Raw genomic sequence first — 18,371 nt, 5'->3', positions numbered from 1 at the left:
ATTCTTGAAGAAAAAATCAACGAAGAAGAGAAGTTAGTGGTGGCCTAGTATGTTATCTATGGACATCCGATTTGAAGAACGAGTGCTATGCTCAGCATAGCTGCCTCTCACGAAGAACTCAGAATCCATCCGAAGAAGTTCGTCCATCATTGCTTCGGCTACAGGGGTTACATGATCGTCAAATTTGCTAACATCCCTTTTCTTTTTCGCCATCTTCGCCAAGCACTTGGGGATAATTTGGCTCATATCAAACTTAGGGTGGCAGATTTTGATCATGATCATAGCAAACCTAGCACCAGCACAGAGCTGTGCCCGAATAAAGTCGTGGATCTTCGGGGTATCTTTAAACTTCTCCATCAAGCCAAGAAGAGTATCGGGTGTTTCGTTCCGAGGAAACAATGTCTTATAAACCAATGACAAGGTTCTGGTACAAGAATCCAGGAAATCGCGAACCTGGCAGGCGCGGTCTTGAAATCTGACGATCTGTCGGGTCCTTTCTGGAGTAGCCCAGAACAAACAGCCGTGGTCAAGGGAGAGATTGACGAGTAAGTTGGTCCTCGTATTTACCCTATCATCTTCGGCAGCAGCGTCGAGAAAGGAACCTATTTAACGATAGCATGAAGATCTCAAAAAAGGATACAGCAGACAGATAGAAGAACCTCTGGTTCGAAGTAAATTACCAGATATATCGACAGCAGCCTCATTCATCAATTCAAGCATGGAATTTTCTCGAGAAGCTGCTTTTTTAGCTTCAGAAACGGCAGCGTCCTTGGTAGCTATGGCCTCTTTGGCTTGTTGGAGAGCAATTTTCTCTCTTTCAGATGCTTTTCGAGATTGTTCCATCATTGCCAAAGTTTGTTTTTTCATGGATTGAAGTTGTTGTCGAAGTTCTTGTAAATCTTGCGACAAATGTTTGCTTGAAGAACCTTCGATGAGGTTATCTCTGACTAGTGTTTTCTTCGAGAATGAAGAAGCAGGCGAAGTTTCGGCAGAACAAGGATTGGTGGAGTAGTTATCAAATATTAACTGGAAAAGAAATTCTCAGGATCAATGATGGTGCAAGGTAGAATTTTATTGATCTTCAAGAAATTTACATAGATATTACAGAAGGAGTTCTCCAAAAGGACTACTAAATAATTATCGCCAAAGCTAACATGGCGACAATAGCAAAAGAAACAGAAACGACAAATAAAGAAAAAGAAGAGGCATTCAACTAGACCTCCGGCCTTGATGAGCTAGGAGTTGAAGATGGCTTGATTCCGAGATAGGCCAGGATTTTCTTCGTATTGGGTTTAGCTGCCTTGATCAAGGATCGCCATTTTGCTTGCTCTATCTGGTCGGTGTCGCCAACTTTCATCCAGTTAACAGTTTGTTGGCTGTCCGCGACCAAGGCAACAGTGCTCTCGACAGCAATCTTCATGTTCTCCTGGCGCATCTTCAGTCCAAGATCTTCGGGTGGATTGAAGTCCTTGGCAAGAGCAAGGAAAGTCTTGGGCTCCTCTTTCTTCGGGAAGAAGTAGGGGAACAGCCTTGATAATCCTGCGTCAGCATGTTCCAAGCCTTCACGAACTTCGGTTCCATGAAACTCCAGGAAGGAGAGTGCGTCAAGAAGAGGATCATTGTCGGGATCTTCAAGCTCAAAATCTTGGTTTGTTTTACCTGTCGCAGAAAATATATGTTGGTCGACAGTAGGCGAGGAAATTCAAGTCTAAGAAAGATAGAAGGGATCGACAAAATTACCAAGGAAGCGCCGATTCTGTGTGGTCAAGCGCTTGACGATCGCCTTTTCACGAGTAGCCTGGGCAGCCTTGTGCTCGTTCAAAGCAGTTTCGGCGTCATCAAGTCTTCTCTGCAGATCTTCGACGCCAGCGGCTTTCGCCTTGGCCTCTTCAGCCTCCGCTTTAGCTTGGCTAGCGTCGAGTTCAGCCTTCTTGCGAGCCGTTTCACTTTGCTCCAGTTTCTGAGCAAGTGTGTCGACAAGCTTGTTGGCTTCTGCAAGTTTCTCTGTCAAGATAGTAAAGAATCGTCAAAATTGCGACAAGACAGGAGCAAGAAGTTATAAAACAAGTCATTATTAGGTTGTTACCTTCAGTCTTGCTGGCATATTCACGGTACCCAACGAATTGGGCACCGATACGACAAGCTCTTGGATCATAGGCTGTCAAAGAAGGACAAAGAAAGAAAACGTCGGTATGAAAAAAAAGCAAAACAGAGGAAGTAAAGATAGTAACAATCAAATTAAAAACTTACATCATCCAAGAGAGGATTGGAGGAGCCACCCAATTGGAGGGTAGGCTCCACGACCGTTTCCACCCTCGTCCTTTTTGGTAAAGAGACAAGGGGGCTTGAAGGAGGAGTAGGAGCGCCAACGTTTAGTTGAGGAGGCGAGGATTCCTCTCCTGCAACTGGCGTCTCCGAAACAACTAAAGTATGTGACGTACTCGTTCAAGCAGCCACATCGAGAGTTGGTATTTCTTCCTCATCATCACTGGGATTAAAAGACGACAGCATAAAAAACAAGACAGGCAGAAATCTTCAAGTATAAAAAAGGGGGGAAATAAAGGTGACTTACGAGCTGATGAGGGATTCAAGATATGGATCATAAATTGCCTTCTGACGTGAAGGACCAATTTCTTCAGCTTTGGAGGTGCCGGAATCTTCGGCACCATTCCTTTTCCTTTTGTTCCTTGGAGAAACCGCAGGGGGAGGAGATTGTGCCGATGTAGCACCCTCGGAGGCAGCTTCCTTTTCAGAAGATCCCGCAGATTTTAGAGAATCCACGGGTTCATTCACAAAAGAAGGAGCATCTTCGTTGTCATCGGTGACAAGGGCTCTTTCCTCGACTTCTCCACCTTCAGGAAGGGGAGGAATCGAGACAAGATTTGGATGGTTCTATACAAAAAGCAGGAGAAGATGTCAAAAAGCAGGGAAATAAAAAAAAATAAAGACAGCAAAGCAATAGCAAATTACGCGACAAAGTTTACCTTGGGGAGTGGATTGGTAGCACTGAATGGTTTTACACGACAAGAAGAAGGGACAGGATCTTTTTTGCTAAGAGACGAGATTTTTCGGACAAGTTTTTCTAAATCCTTGACCTCTAAATCCGCTGACAACCGATCTACATCCTTGTCGCCAGCATATTCCCAAAGAGGATGTTTGCGAGCCTGAAGCGGTTGCACTCTGGTTCTGAGAAAATATGCCGTGATTTGAATACCTGATAACTCTTTGCCGCGAGTATTTTGCAACTCATGGATGCGGGTTATTAGGGCTTCTGTCGCTATTTTTTCTTCTTCGGTAGCTTCTGCGTCCCAGGAGCGGCGGCGAAGAATTTTCTCGGCACCATCAAAAGGAGGGATGTTGTCTTCAGCACATCCATGATTCTCCTCCTGAATATACAACCACTTCTTGCGCCACCCTTGAACTGAGTCAGGGAGTTTGACGTCGAAGTAGTCAACTGTGGGACGAACGGAAATTACAACGCCGCCTATATTATAGGCGACATTGGGGGAGCCGTTACGGCGGCAAAAGAAAATGCGCTTCCATAGCGCCCAGTTAGGCTGGACGCCAAGGAAGGCCTCACAGAGGGTGATGAAAATGGAGATATGGAGGATAGAGTTTGGCGTGAGGTGGTGCAGTTGAAGACCATAAACAAAAAGCAATCCACGGAGGAAAGGATGAATGGGGGCGGAAAGACCGCGGATGAGATGGTCGACGAAACTTACCCGATACCCCATTGGAGGGGTTGGGTAGCTTTCTTCACTAGGGAAGCACAGCGCTTTGGGCTGCTTGTTGATCCCTAGCTTCTTCAAGAGATTGATGTCCTGAGTGGAAATCTTGGACCTTTCCCACTCCGCGCTCCCCAGATCTACGGCAGCCATTGACGACTCCGGCGTGCTGTGTCTGGTCAACCGACGAGGTGGCATCAACAATGGCGCGGGAACGCAGCTAGGAAGGGATGAGCTCTGGGAGTTGTAGGGCACAGGAGGAAGTTTCGCAGATGAAAGCAGGGGAACGGCGCGAGCGGAAGTGCTCGAGGAAGAAGAAGGAGATCTTATATAGAGGTGCGGTGAAGCGGCGGACCGTTGGATGGAAAAAGTGTGCGGCAGATGATAACCACGTGGAGACAAGGGTAAAACAGTATTTTAACATTGAGAATTTACGGTACGTGCGCCTGGAAAAGCGGAGGACGTGTGTCCCCCACCTGCACGACGTGTCAAGATAATGGTTACTTTGGGCCCGCAAGGCAGCGGGAGAAAACTTCTCGCGATTTTCGGACTCGAAATCGTGGCTATCGTCAGCAATAACGTCACCTTTGCAGAGAAAAATTCGCCTCAACAGTTTCATAAAAAAGGCGACATGGAAAATTATTGATGAGCCTCTGATCAAATACAAGTTTTTGATCAAATGCTCGGGGGCTACTTTGAAAGAAGTAAATTTCGAGTATGACAATATAGAATTTGTGGGAGCCTATGATCAAACGCAAGCGTTTGTTTATAGCCTCGGGGGCTACTCCCATCGGGAGCGCTGTTCGCGCACCCGAGAAATTATGAAAACTTCGGGAGATAAAAGAAAATATAGCGGCATAAGGCGTGGAGCCTACAACCAAGTACAAGTCCTTGGCTGTAGCCTCGGGGGCTACTCCCATCGGGAACGCTGCTCGCGTACCCGATGAAATCATAAAGAAGAAAGAAAAAAAAAAGATGGCAGGGCAAAAGAGTATATTTCGAGTTATAAATAACTCTGCATCGGGAGAGCAATATAAAGTCATCCTTGACTCAATAAAATGTGCCATTCCAACAGCCGAATAAGCACTCGACAATATATTCTCAGAACGCCAAAAGTTGCGATCAATTTCTGAATGCCGCAAATTTGCGAAGGTAAGACCCCAGATCCGTTCTGTGTGGCGTGGCGCCGTCTCTGACGTCGGTTTGCTACTTTTATCCGTATCAACAGATACGAAGAAAAATCCTAACGGACGCGTTAGGTACCCGATAAATTTGAATGGGACTCGACAGAATGGTAAGACCTTAAGCGGCACCTGTCGAAGTTTACACCAGTATCCCGAGATCATGTCCAGGGACGTGATCTTGAAGTAGGTTTTTGCGGATTGCCACTAGAGCAGTTAACTAGTACCTGATCCGTTAGATGAACTAGCCCCAACTACCATTATCCCTGTGCAATATAGAAATTTATGTGAAGAAATATAGAGAAGTTGAAGTTGTCAAATAAAAATAAACAGTGGAGATTTTCCATGACTCTACGATTCAAGCAAAATCTCGGGGGCTACTGACATAGGCATCCCCAATGGGCCTGCCAAAGATAGTACCCGGGGTTTACTGAAGGCCCACTACCTGAAGAATAAGAAGATTCGGAAGCCCAAGATATAATTAAGGAAAGCTAGAGTTGTAATAGGAAGTGTTATTTATAATCTTGCGAGATGAGTTAGAAACCTTCCCGGACTCTGTAACTTGTACAAACACGAATCCCTCAGCTCCGCCTCCTATATAAGGGGGAGTCGAGGGACGAAGAAAGGATCGAATCATTGTTTTCCCAAACCCTAGCTTTACAATCGTCGAGTACTTTTCGGCTGAAACCTTCGAGATCTACTTGCCCTCTACTTCTAACTAAAACCCTAGTCTACGATCCGTAGGCATTGACAAGTTGATACCTTGTCACAAGGGCCATATCCACACATCGAGTATAAGTAGAGACACTAAGTCTGCTACCGCATACACCTTCATGGGTGATGTCGAGCAATCCAACCACATGCACCAAGTGGCAGGGGACCAATATGTGGGAAACTCCAATATAGAGGCTAGAATTCACCAACTTTGCATTCGATAAAGATGTTTAGCGGCCTAGAAGAGGAAAGGAGTTGGCGTTCATGCGAACATCTCAAAGGAAAAAATATAGAAATTGGGTTGATGCTAAAAAAATAATATCATAGTGGTAGTTATACGTAGCCCAATACAGAGCACACACTCCCACCGAGATCATAGCCCTAAGTTGTCTATTCACCTCATATATCCAGTTTCCGAACACATACGATTTAAAGATTGGAGAAAGATGCCTTACCTTTCAATTTTTATGTGTGCAAGATATTGGGTTGGGTTCTATAATGCAGGTGGTTGTCAAAAGATAAATACTAGATACAAAGAGAACCTTATTTTAAAAATATATTGATGTTGAAAGTATTTTGAGATTTGCTGGGAAAATACAAAATGGAGCTCATCAAGCAATTAGAGCCACTCAAAACACAAACATTAAACAATTTCAAAATATGTTCAACAAATAGATACAAATCAACATGTGAAATATATTTTGGCAATCATTTGTGTACATTATATAAGCTTACTTTTGATCTCGAAATCATTAATGATGCACAGAGAGGCACCTAAGATTTTTTCTCCTGAATCGATGATTCACATTGTGATTTATGTGTGAATCCAAATATAATCCATTTGAATGCCTTGCAAAAAACATTGATTTGGCATGGTGGCACAAAACAACAAGAAAGGGTTATATTAATGAATAAAGTAAAAGAGTATATGCTTGAATAAAAAGTAGATAAATGAGATACATGACATCATGTAAGTACATGAGTGAAACTGCCTAAAGTAATTCCTATCCAAAACCATGTGCGACTTCAAAGATACAACGCATGCTTGTAGTTTTTTTAGCATATGAACACAACTCGAGCCGTATCCGAACCCGGTTGGGATATTTTATTGCTAACATATGAGGATATAATACAGCCCAAATTTTAGTAGCAAAATTATTTGAACTTTTAAATATGGTTATATGATTTATTTGTAAAACTATAACTTTACAATTATTAGCTAGCTATATATGGATGCCATCTATGAGTATGAGATGGAACATATGAATGCTAGTTTTTATTTGGATTTTTACCATCTTATACTATTTTACATGTGATTAATGCATATAACTATTACTACTTGATCCTTCTTATGTATAGTTTAGTTTAGAACATGGTAATTTATGAGCTCATAATTGTATATCAACATTGTTTTGGTGAAAATATATTTGTACATGTGTACCTTGTAAGATGTAACTATACAGATCAGTTGCTAGTGTCATATATCATTTCTTGATTTAATAACATATTTTAAAATATGTTCCTCGTATATGCATATCATATAGGACTTTTCCCCATCCGTTAGTACCATCTCCAATTCGTTCGTATGCTACAATCAGCCTTTGAAGTTTTCACATGTATTGTATCCACCCCACTTCCAAATCTGAGTAAAAGGATATGTAAAATATGGTGGTTTGAGAACACTATTTGACCAAATCTGCTCCGATCTTACCCCTAGGTAAAAAGACAACATGGATCATATGAAGTAGAAGGATGTTGTATCTGCAAATGGAAGGTGTATTTTTTAAGCATCAAATCATGTCTAATTCGTGACGAGTCATCTCGAATGTTCTTAAGTATATATAATTCAATCTACAAAGATATGGACATAAGCGAAAACTCCAAGATATGAATTGAGTAAGAGAGAAATAATGTTTTAAGAGTCTTTTGAGGTACACATGGATGTATATCGTGCATTACGTGTGCAAGTAATAGAAGCAAATAGAGAAAAAGGTTCAAGGATGGAACCATCTAGATTGCATGACATTGCACTAATCGAATACCCCAAAATGCAATAAGACCAGTAGTAGAGACATGCATGAAGTAAATACAATTTATGTACATTTCATCGATATCTAGATCTCTTTATTGATGGTAAGTTCGTCGAGATATTTAAAACAAGCATCATTGGCCCCTTTCATTGTAAGTATCCATCTAATGTGCAACATACACATAAGATAAGTATCATGTAGAGTAGACGAGAATAATACACATAAATAGGTAAATAATAAATGTATACATTTCTTTGAAAAAGTATCATTACACTACCCTTATATTTTAATACAAACAACTAAGAAAACGACGAACAATGCAACAAAAAAGGTGAGTAGTGAAAAAAGTGTAGGGGAATAAAACACACTTTGTAGTTATGAGTCATGCATATTTATATCTAGTCACCCAAAAAAACCCTCAATAACTTGATTGGCTAAAACATAGAGATAGATATGAATATGTTAAGAAAGAAAACAGGATGACATAGTGTAACAACCCAAAATTTTCAAAACAAACAAAATGAATTTCCCTAGTCCAAATTTTTGGACCAACAAAAACTTTTATTAAAATGAGATTGATACAAGTAGATCTTGTTCAAATCTTGTGTTTGCCATGATGAGTGTTATTATGCTTATGTGCTAAACCCTAAAACCCCAAAGTGATCAAGTGAAGATCACCAATCAAATAAAATACAAGAGAAAGAAATCAAATAAGAAAAACCTTAAACCCTAATCTTCTCCAGAAATCCTTCTGGATCTATTTTGAGAAACCCAAAATAAAATAAAAGGCATATGTGGGCATCTAGCCCTAATAGGTAAATCTTGAACCCTACCTTTATTAATTATGCTAAATGGTGGTGAACCATTGTGAACCCCACAAAACCCTAAACCTCACCCCTCTTTTCACCCCTACTAGTTAAATAAGAAAGAGGCATATGTGCCTATGGCTATAATTATAAAACTTTACCCTAAGCCTTATACTTTGCTTAGAGGTTTGGAAAATCTTCATACACCTTACCTAGTACCTACTAAACCAAATCCAAGTGTTTTCCCAAGAAAATAAAAAGAAACTAAAAATGCCATAGAGGCATATGAGAGAAAAATGCAAATTTGTGAATTTAAGATTCTTGACCCTAGGACTTGTGGTGAATGGATGGATCACTTCCATATACCATTTCAACACTCAACAATATCAAATGGGCCAAGAACACTCAAATCAAAAATCAAATGCCACATATGCATAGAGGCATATGTGACACATAGCCATTTTGCCCCAAATCTTGACCTATGCACTTCTACCTTGATCAAATGATGGGAAACCATCTCTCAACCTATTATAACCCTAAATTGACCCTAACCCATGCCCAAGTGAAGCAAGGGGAACAATTTGCAAAAATAATAAAATTTGAACCTCACCTCTTATGTGTTATGGCCAATTTTGCAAATCTTTGATCAAGACCTTTTGAAATGGATTCAATGGTTTGAAAATGTTTCTAAACTATTAGGAATCACTTTAGAGTCAACAAAAGTCAAAACAAATGGAGAGAAATCGCATAGTGAGAAAATCCCATTTTTACTCAAATACACATAGAGCCAAACTTTGCAAATCTTCAACCAAGGCCACCATTGCTTGATCTCTTGCTTGTAGAATACTTATATTTGATAAACAAACACAATTGCATCAAAGAAACAAGAATCAAATCAAAGGAAATCTCAAAACCATCTCACATATGATAATGGTCATATGTCACTTTTATTTTATCTTCACCACTTTGCACCCCTGGTTTGGACTTTTCCTAAACCAAACTTGGTCAACTATGACCATGTCATCCAAGACCATGTCAAGGTCAACAACTTCCTTGTTGACCATCCCTGCTGAAGTTGACCAGGTTGACCAGAAATAATTTGACAAGAGGAGACCTTGAATTAAAGAGGAGATGATCCACTTTTTGAAACTTTGCAATTCTTTTCCAAATTGAACCCCACCACCACCATTTCCATCTCTAGGAATATATGATTGAGACCCACCAAAGGTTTTTCCAAAATTTGAAACTTTTTCTCTTTCGGCCATATCAACAAACACCTTGTGGGCAGCACTTAGATTTGTGCCCATGCTGCAATTTTGGTTGGACTTGGTCCAACTCTGGCCACCCCTGCACTTCTGGAGACCCTCCCTACCCTGCAGCACCAGAGCCACCACTTGCCAGCCCTTGCTTTGGACCAACATGACCAATGCCAAGCCATGCCGGCCACTTGACACACACCCATGCCAAATCCCTCTCTGGTCAATTCTACCATGCCCACCCATGTCCTGGAGACTCTCCACGTCCCACTGGACTCGCTCGTGTCAGCCCTTGCTCGAGGAAACGTCGCCACCGGCCAGGAACTGACGTGACCAGACGCGCCCAGAGACGCCCACGCGCGACAGGACGCGCATGGTGACGCCCCGGAGCACGTCAGTGCACCTCCTCGCCTCGTCGCCTCAGACCACCTCACGACTTCTCCTTTCACCCACCTGCTCCCCTCGACACCAGCAGCCGCCCAGACATCGCCATTGGCTCGCCAGAGCCCTGTCACCGTCGCCAAGGACGACGACCATCCGCCACGGGCACAGGAACGCGAGGACGGTGACGATCGCCACAGGCCCCCATTTCCTGCGCCATCAAGTCCCACGCACTCGCCTGGAAGTCGCCGACCCCTCTGCCTCATCGCCAGTGCCCAGAAACCACCGTAACGCCATCGTCATCGACGACCTGCTCCGCACCCCTCGGCCTCGACCGCCAGCTATAAAAGGAGGGCGCCCCTGCCTCAATATTCCACACCATCTCGCTCCCCTACCTCTCCTTGCTCTCCCTGCACCCCTTCCCCTGCACATTAGCCACCACACCGCCCCAATTTCACCACCAGAGCTCGCCGAAGACACGGAAGACGAAGCCGTCGAATTCATCCACCTCAGGAGCCGCCGCGACCCTCCCTCGACTCGCCGACGTCGCCTCGGTCGTTTGCCCGCCTCGCTGACCTCGCTGGACGCCGGTAAGAACCTCCTCTGGACCCTCCTGGCCGCCGGCTAGGGTTAGAGCTCGTCGGAGCTCGTCCCCGACGAGGATGAACCCTGGACCGTGGATCTTCCTTTTAATCGGACGGCTGTAGTTGCGTACCGTTTCGGTGTTGGTTATGAGCCACTGACAGCCTTGCCCCATCTGCCAGGCGGCCCGTCGCGTGCGTGGCGCGCTAGTTGGGCCAGCCCAGTCAGTTAACCCCTCTGCAGCCCATTAGTCTTTCCCGCCAGCCCACGCAGTTTGAATTCAAATTTTCCAGTAGAATTAATTTGCAATCTGATACTAGCTTCAAAATTTAATGGCGACAAATCTACTGAGCCAAATTTTACAAATTTTATATTTCTGGAAAGCTCATGAAAGGCCCCATCCAACCACACTGGATTCAAATCAAAATGTGTTGTAGAATTTGAATAGTAAAAATAACAAGGCAGGTACTTTTCTGCCTTAGAATAATTATTAAAAATCAACCCTTTTGAATTTTGAAGTGTTTCCACCTCTCAAAATTCACTTTTCAAATACTCTATTTGATTATGTAAAAATATGATATGGGTACTGTATATGATCATGGGTTAGAATCAAATAATGGCTATGTAGCCATTACTAGCCCATTTAAATTTTTCCAAAATTAAGATTTTAAATCTATGAGGTGTAGCACCTCATTTAAATCATCTTCTCAAGTTGTATGAAGTAATGTGATGACCCTGGTTGCTTGGTCTCATAATTGCTCATTTTAAGAAATTAAATGTTTGCCTTAGTAGCTTTTTAAATTGTTCCAACCAATTTATTAAATCTTATGGGAGTGTTTCTCTCATTTAAATCTTGTCATGAACAATTCAAAATGAGGTAGAGACTCTGGTCATTTAGGTCTCATATGAATTGTTGATGATATTAAATCTTTACCATGTTAGGATTAAAAGGTATGAGGTGTTCACCTCATTTAAATCATTTTCTTGAATGATAAGTGTGAAGAGGTTGACTTTGGTCAACCTAGGTCACATATTATGCATAAGAGAAAATTAAATCTTAATAAGATAATGAGAGGAATTTATTTCTCTAAGTAATTAAATGTAACACCTCATTTAGTATGAGAGGAAATTATTTTCCTAAATAAGAAAACAACACATTTACCCACTTAATAGTAATGAGTGATGCTGGTTTACTTGTGTAAATTATATGAAGTGTTTCACTTCATTTTAAAGCTTGTCCCAAGTATTTTCATATGAAGTTTGAACCCCTGGTCAAATACTCTCACATGAAATACTTGGAGTTTTTAAATCATAATAGGCCTTATTAAATGGTATGAGGTATCCCTACCTCATTTAAATCATTTTCTCAAATAATGATGATGAATGGTTGACTTAGGTCAACCTAAATTCATGTGAGATGATTTGAGAAATTAAATCTTAAAGAAGATTCAATGAGAGGAAATTATTCCTCAAGAACTATATGGAAACTATCATTTACATATAAAATGTGAGGAAATTATTCTTCCTCAAAGCAATACCACCAATGCACCAAATTGTATTAATTATGTGAATAGAATAGTTTGTGTGAATATATGTGAGGTTTGGAATAGCCAATGAATTGTTTGGTGATTGTATCCTCGTATTCGTATTTTAGACGCTAGTACCGAGGAGTATCAAGAGGAGGAGGAAGTCTATTTTCAAGGAGAAGAAGACCACTTTGATCAATACACCAACCAAGGCAAGCTAGTATTTCTTGCATGCTTTTACCAATGCAAGCTAACACCCTTGCAAGCTAATCTTCTTGCAAGATATTACCCTGGCAAAGTGCAAAGCTCTACAAGAGCAAGGCACCACCACTTTTTACTTTATGCTTATGAGCCTAATTCCCAGTTTTACTCTTATAAGCTTTTGGTTTTGGTTATTTATAACTTGCTTTTATAGTTAACTTTGGTCTAGAGATAGAATACTACAAGAGTATCAAACTTAGCCTAGCAAGCTCCAAGATACTTAGCACCTCTCATAACTAGTGGCTAGTGCTCAATTTTAAAAGTGACTACTCTAGTTGGGAACTTGTGATTTGGAAGTGACTTTGAAAACCTTGGAATGATGAGTCATTCTATTGAAAGATTTTGAAGGTGAATATGACTGGTGAATGACTTGGTGAATTTTACCAAAACTGATGGTTGGGTTCGGATGCGATACCATTCCAATTTTGCCAGTACCCCCACAATACCTGATATGGGTAGGGCTTAACTAGAAGTTTATATATCTTAGTATGGGTTCCCTCTAAACAAGCGTCATCGGGGTTATGCTGGAGGCTGCCTCTACAAAAGTGAAGTGATATTGAAATGACGTGAAATGAGGTGAATGTCCGGCCCAAGCCCTGTGCAGTTCCCGGGTTAACAGTTGGTTTTCACCGGGAGGCCAAGCTCATGGGGAGAGATGCCTATACTAGGATATGTAAGTGAAAGGTTATGGTTGGTAGTCCGCACACGGAGTGTGGTAAATCAGGGCCGATTAACTCGACGGATTATTGCAAATGTTGTGGCACAAGTGTACGACCTCTGCAGAGTGTAGATCTATTCGAATAGCCGCGTCCACGGTTATGGACGGTTGGAAAGGCCATACTGTTCCGTCATCAGATTTTTTTTTCAAAAAGTGACATGTGAAGGGTGACTTGTGATTTTGAATTGAAAGGTGACTTTGACTTTGAATCACAACTGAGTTGTGGGAATGACACTAATGTTCCCACTTGAGTTAGTTGAGCAAATGAAGGTTTTTGATCATTAAAGTGTTTATGAAACAAAACTGGCTTTATGCAAATGAAACTAGAGCTTAGAACCCCTTACTATAGTTGATAGTACTTACCTTAGTATTAGTTTGCGAGTACTTTAAAGTACTCATGGCTTTGTCCCTGGCTATTCAAATGGCCAGACTATGAAGAGGAGTACCAGAACCCGGAAGAAGGACAGCAGGACGTCTACGACAACTAGGACCACTCCTGACGTCAACAGTTGCCTGTGGAATAGATGGACTACTACTACGCTACTTCGCTTCCGCTATGTGTTTTGTAGTTGATCAATAGATCAACTAGTATTGTAATAAGACTGGATCATGTGATCCCGTGTTGTAAGACAATTATGCGTTGTAATAAATGATGTGTTGTGATATTAATCTATTATGTCTCGCAAAAACAATATTCCTGGGATTGCGATGAATGGCATAATAGGCATCTGGACTTAAAAATCCGGGTGTTGACAAGTTGGTATCAGAGCCATTGTTGACCTTAGGAGACCCTAGTTAGAATGGACGTCTGTAAAACTTAGTTTCAAAACCAAAGAAGTGAATATTTGTGAAAAACTTATTCTCACTCTTAACCTTGAAATCTTTTTCAAAATGAGAAATTTATGCTCTACTTCTTTTTGTAGCACTATCTAAAATTTTGCACACTTGACTACTTCTTTAACTTACTTATCCTACTTGCTCACAGATGAAGTACCAATGGGAGTCCTATAAGCTGGGTTCCGGAGGCGACCCAAGGTTCGAAAAGGAGTTGAAGCAACTAGTGGACTATCTAGGACACCCGTATCCCGAGTTCTTCGGAATACCCCTCAAGGCTCGGTTAGGAGAACCACCTCGGTGGGACGTTTCTACTGATCTACGAAGGAAGCTTGATGCCCCGGTATGGGAAACCATATGGTTTTCTGTAACGGGAAACACTTGGAAGGAAGGACTAGACAAAGCTATGCAAGAAGCAATTTCCCGTCTGTGTGGACAAAATGAGGACAAGATCAAGAACACTCGTTTCATCTACTACCCAAGACATGACTCCATGGGAAGATCGATGACCATGCCACCCCACCCGGAGATGAACCACTATGTAGCACATCAGGACTTCAGGCTGTACAAAACCCGCAGGGATTTGGACAACGCCCTCGCCTCTCGCCAAGCACATCACCCGTGAAGACGAAGAATCCACCCTGAAGAGTAGTATCACCCCAGCACTTAAGTAGGTGTGAGTTGTATCAGGATCCCCCTTGTATCGTAGAGCGATGAATGGTTCTTCAAACCAACGGTGTGTTAGATTTGTAATATGTGATGCTTGGTATGAATGAAAAAGTGTTGTTGGTTTTTACCCCCGCAACACTACTCAAGTTTTCAATATTATGAACTTTTTAAACTTAACAAAACAAACCATAGAAATTTCCCTCTTATCTTATCATCTACATCAATGTTCAGATGGCCCCTCCCAATCGCACCAACGACGCGATGATGCAATTGCTGCAAACCCTGCTAGCAGACCGAGAAGTCGAGAGAGCTGAACGCCAAGCCAACATTACCGCACTGCAACAGATAGCTCAGAACAACCAAGGCCATGGAAACCACGATCACCCTGGATCGAAGCTGAAGAACTTTCAGCACACCAACCCTCCAATGTTCAACAAGACTGAAGAGCCCCTTGATGCTGATGACTGGCTCCAGACCATGGAGAACAACCTCGAAGTTGCGGGAGTTGAAGCCGCAGAGAAAGTGCTGTTTGCCACGCACTACTTAACAGGACCAGCCAGAGCTTGGTGGACCAGCACCCGTGCCCTGAATGCAGGACATATGATGACATGGGAAGACTTCAAGACTAAGTTTAGCAAATACCATGTGCCCCAAGGACTGATTAAGAAGATGAGAGATGAGTTCCGTGAACTCAAACAAGGAAGGATGTCCGTGGTGGAATACCGCGACAGGTTTCTCACTCTATCGAGGTACGCCCCGGATGAGACCGACACCAACGAGAAGAGAAAGGAAAGATTTCTGAACGGACTACACGACGAGATGCAGACTGTATTGGTGAACATTCCGTTCGCTGATTTGGAAGCCCTCGTGGACTCAGCCATACAGATGGAAGGAAAGCTGCATCAGGCCAACGAGAACCGCAAGAGAAGAATGATGAACCAGAATGGACCCCACCATAATCAGAAGTATCGCAATAACTCCTCTGGAGGATTCACCCCAAGATTCAACAATCCCCCTGCCCAGAATTATCGCCCCAACTACGCCAACAACAACGGAGGACCCCCGAAGCCCGGAGGGAACAACAACAACAACAACAACAACCGCCCCAGAAACAACAACAACAATAGAAACAACCACAACCCCAATACCGCCCCGAGGACTGGAAGCAATGCTACCCCCGTCAACCCCAAAGACAAGTCCAACGTCAACTGCTATGAATGTGGAGTTGTGGGTCATTTCTCCAAAGAGTGCCCCAAGAAGCTTGCCAGGATTGCCGCCAATACCGCAGCACCTGCTCAGCAACAGCGCCGCTTTGCCGGAAGAAAGAATCAGAACAACAACAACGGCCGTCTCTACCACATGACCGCCACTGAAGCTCAGGAAGCACCCCAGACCATGCCAAGTATGTCTTCCTGTTAATAAAATGCTCAATCTCTCTTAGGAACCTAACTTTTCTTAAAATCTCGGGACGAGATTTGTTTAAGGGGGAAGGGTTTGTAACAACCCAAAATTTTCAAAACAAACAAAATGAATTTCCCTAGTCCAAATTTTTGGACCAACAAAAACTTTTATTAAAATGAGATTGATACAAGTAGATCTTGTTCAAATCTTGTGTTTGCCATGATGAGTGTTATTATGCTTATGTGCTAAACCCTAAAACCCCAAAGTGATCAAGTGAAGATCACCAATCAAATAAAATACAAGAGAAAGAAATCAAATAAGAAAAACCTTAAACCCTAATCTTCTCCAGAAATCCTTCTGGATCTATTTTGAGAAACCCAAAATAAAATAAAAGGCATATGTGGGCATCTAGCCCTAATAGGTAAATCTTGAACCCTACCTTTATTAATTATGCTAAATGGTGGTGAACCATTGTGAACCCCACAAAACCCTAAACCTCACCCCTCTTTTCACCCCTACTAGTTAAATAAGAAAGAGGCATATGTGCCTATGGCTATAATTATAAAACTTTACCCTAAGCCTTATACTTTGCTTAGAGGTTTGGAAAATCTTCATACACCTTACCTAGTACCTACTAAACCAAATCCAAGTGTTTTCCCAAGAAAATAAAAAGAAACTAAAAATGCCATAGAGGCATATGAGAGAAAAATGCAAATTTGTGAATTTAAGATTCTTGACCCTAGGACTTGTGGTGAATGGATGGATCACTTCCATATACCATTTCAACACTCAACAATATCAAATGGGCCAAGAACACTCAAATCAAAAATCAAATGCCACATATGCATAGAGGCATATGTGACACATAGCCATTTTGCCCCAAATCTTGACCTATGCACTTCTACCTTGATCAAATGATGGGAAACCATCTCTCAACCTATTATAACCCTAAATTGACCCTAACCCATGCCCAAGTGAAGCAAGGGGAACAATTTGCAAAAATAATAAAATTTGAACCTCACCTCTTATGTGTTATGGCCAATTTTGCAAATCTTTGATCAAGACCTTTTGAAATGGATTCAATGGTTTGAAAATGTTTCTAAACTATTAGGAATCACTTTAGAGTCAACAAAAGTCAAAACAAATGGAGAGAAATCACATAGTGAGAAAATCCCATTTTTACTCAAATACACATAGAGCCAAACTTTGCAAATCTTCAACCAAGGCCACCATTGCTTGATCTCTTGCTTGTAGAATACTTATATTTGATAAACAAACACAATTGCATCAAAGAAACAAGAATCAAATCAAAGGAAATCTCAAAACCATCTCACATATGATAATGGTCATATGTCACTTTTATTTTATCTTCACCACTTTGCACCCCTGGTTTGGACTTTTCCTAAACCAAACTTGGTCAACTATGACCATGTCATCCAAGACCATGTCAAGGTCAACAACTTCCTTGTTGACCATCCTGCTGAAGTTGACCAGGTTGACCAGAAATAATTTGACAAGAGGAGACCTTGAATTAAAGAGGAGATGATCCACTTTTTGAAACTTTGCAATTCTTTTCCAAATTGAACCCCACCACCACCATTTCCATCTCTAGGAATATATGATTGAGACCCACCAAAGGTTTTTCCAAAATTTGAAACTTTTTCTCTTTCGGCCATATCAACAAACACCTTGTGGGCAGCACTTAGATTTGTGCCCATGCTGCAATTTTGGTTGGACTTGGTCCAACTCGGCCACCCCTGCACTTCTGGAGACCCTCCCTACCCTGCAGCACCAGAGCCACCACTTGCCAGCCCTTGCTTTGGACCAACATGACCAATGCCAAGCCATGCCGGCCACTTGACACACACCCATGCCAAATCCCTCTCTGGTCAATTCTACCATGCCCACCCATGTCCTGGAGACTCTCCACGTCCCACTGGACTCGCTCGTGTCAGCCCTTGCTCGAGGAAACGTCGCCACCGGCCAGGAACTGACGTGACCAGACGCGCCCAGAGACGCCCACGCGCGACAGGACGCGCATGGTGACGCCCCGGAGCACGTCAGTGCACCTCCTCGCCTCGTCGCCTCAGACCACCTCACGACTTCTCCTTTCACCCACCTGCTCCCCTCGACACCAGCAGCCGCCCAGACATCGCCATTGGCTCGCCAGAGCCCTGTCACCGTCGCCAAGGACGACGACCATCCGCCACGGGCACAGGAACGCGAGGACGGTGACGATCGCCACAGGCCCCCATTTCCTGCGCCATCAAGTCCCACGCACTCGCCT

This window comes from Lolium perenne, chromosome 6, assembly GCF_019359855.2.
Source record: "Lolium perenne isolate Kyuss_39 chromosome 6, Kyuss_2.0, whole genome shotgun sequence".
Classification (NCBI taxonomy): domain Eukaryota; kingdom Viridiplantae; phylum Streptophyta; class Magnoliopsida; order Poales; family Poaceae; genus Lolium; species Lolium perenne.
The sequence above is the reverse complement of the archived record's forward strand: the minus strand, read 5'-3'. Positions refer to the sequence as shown.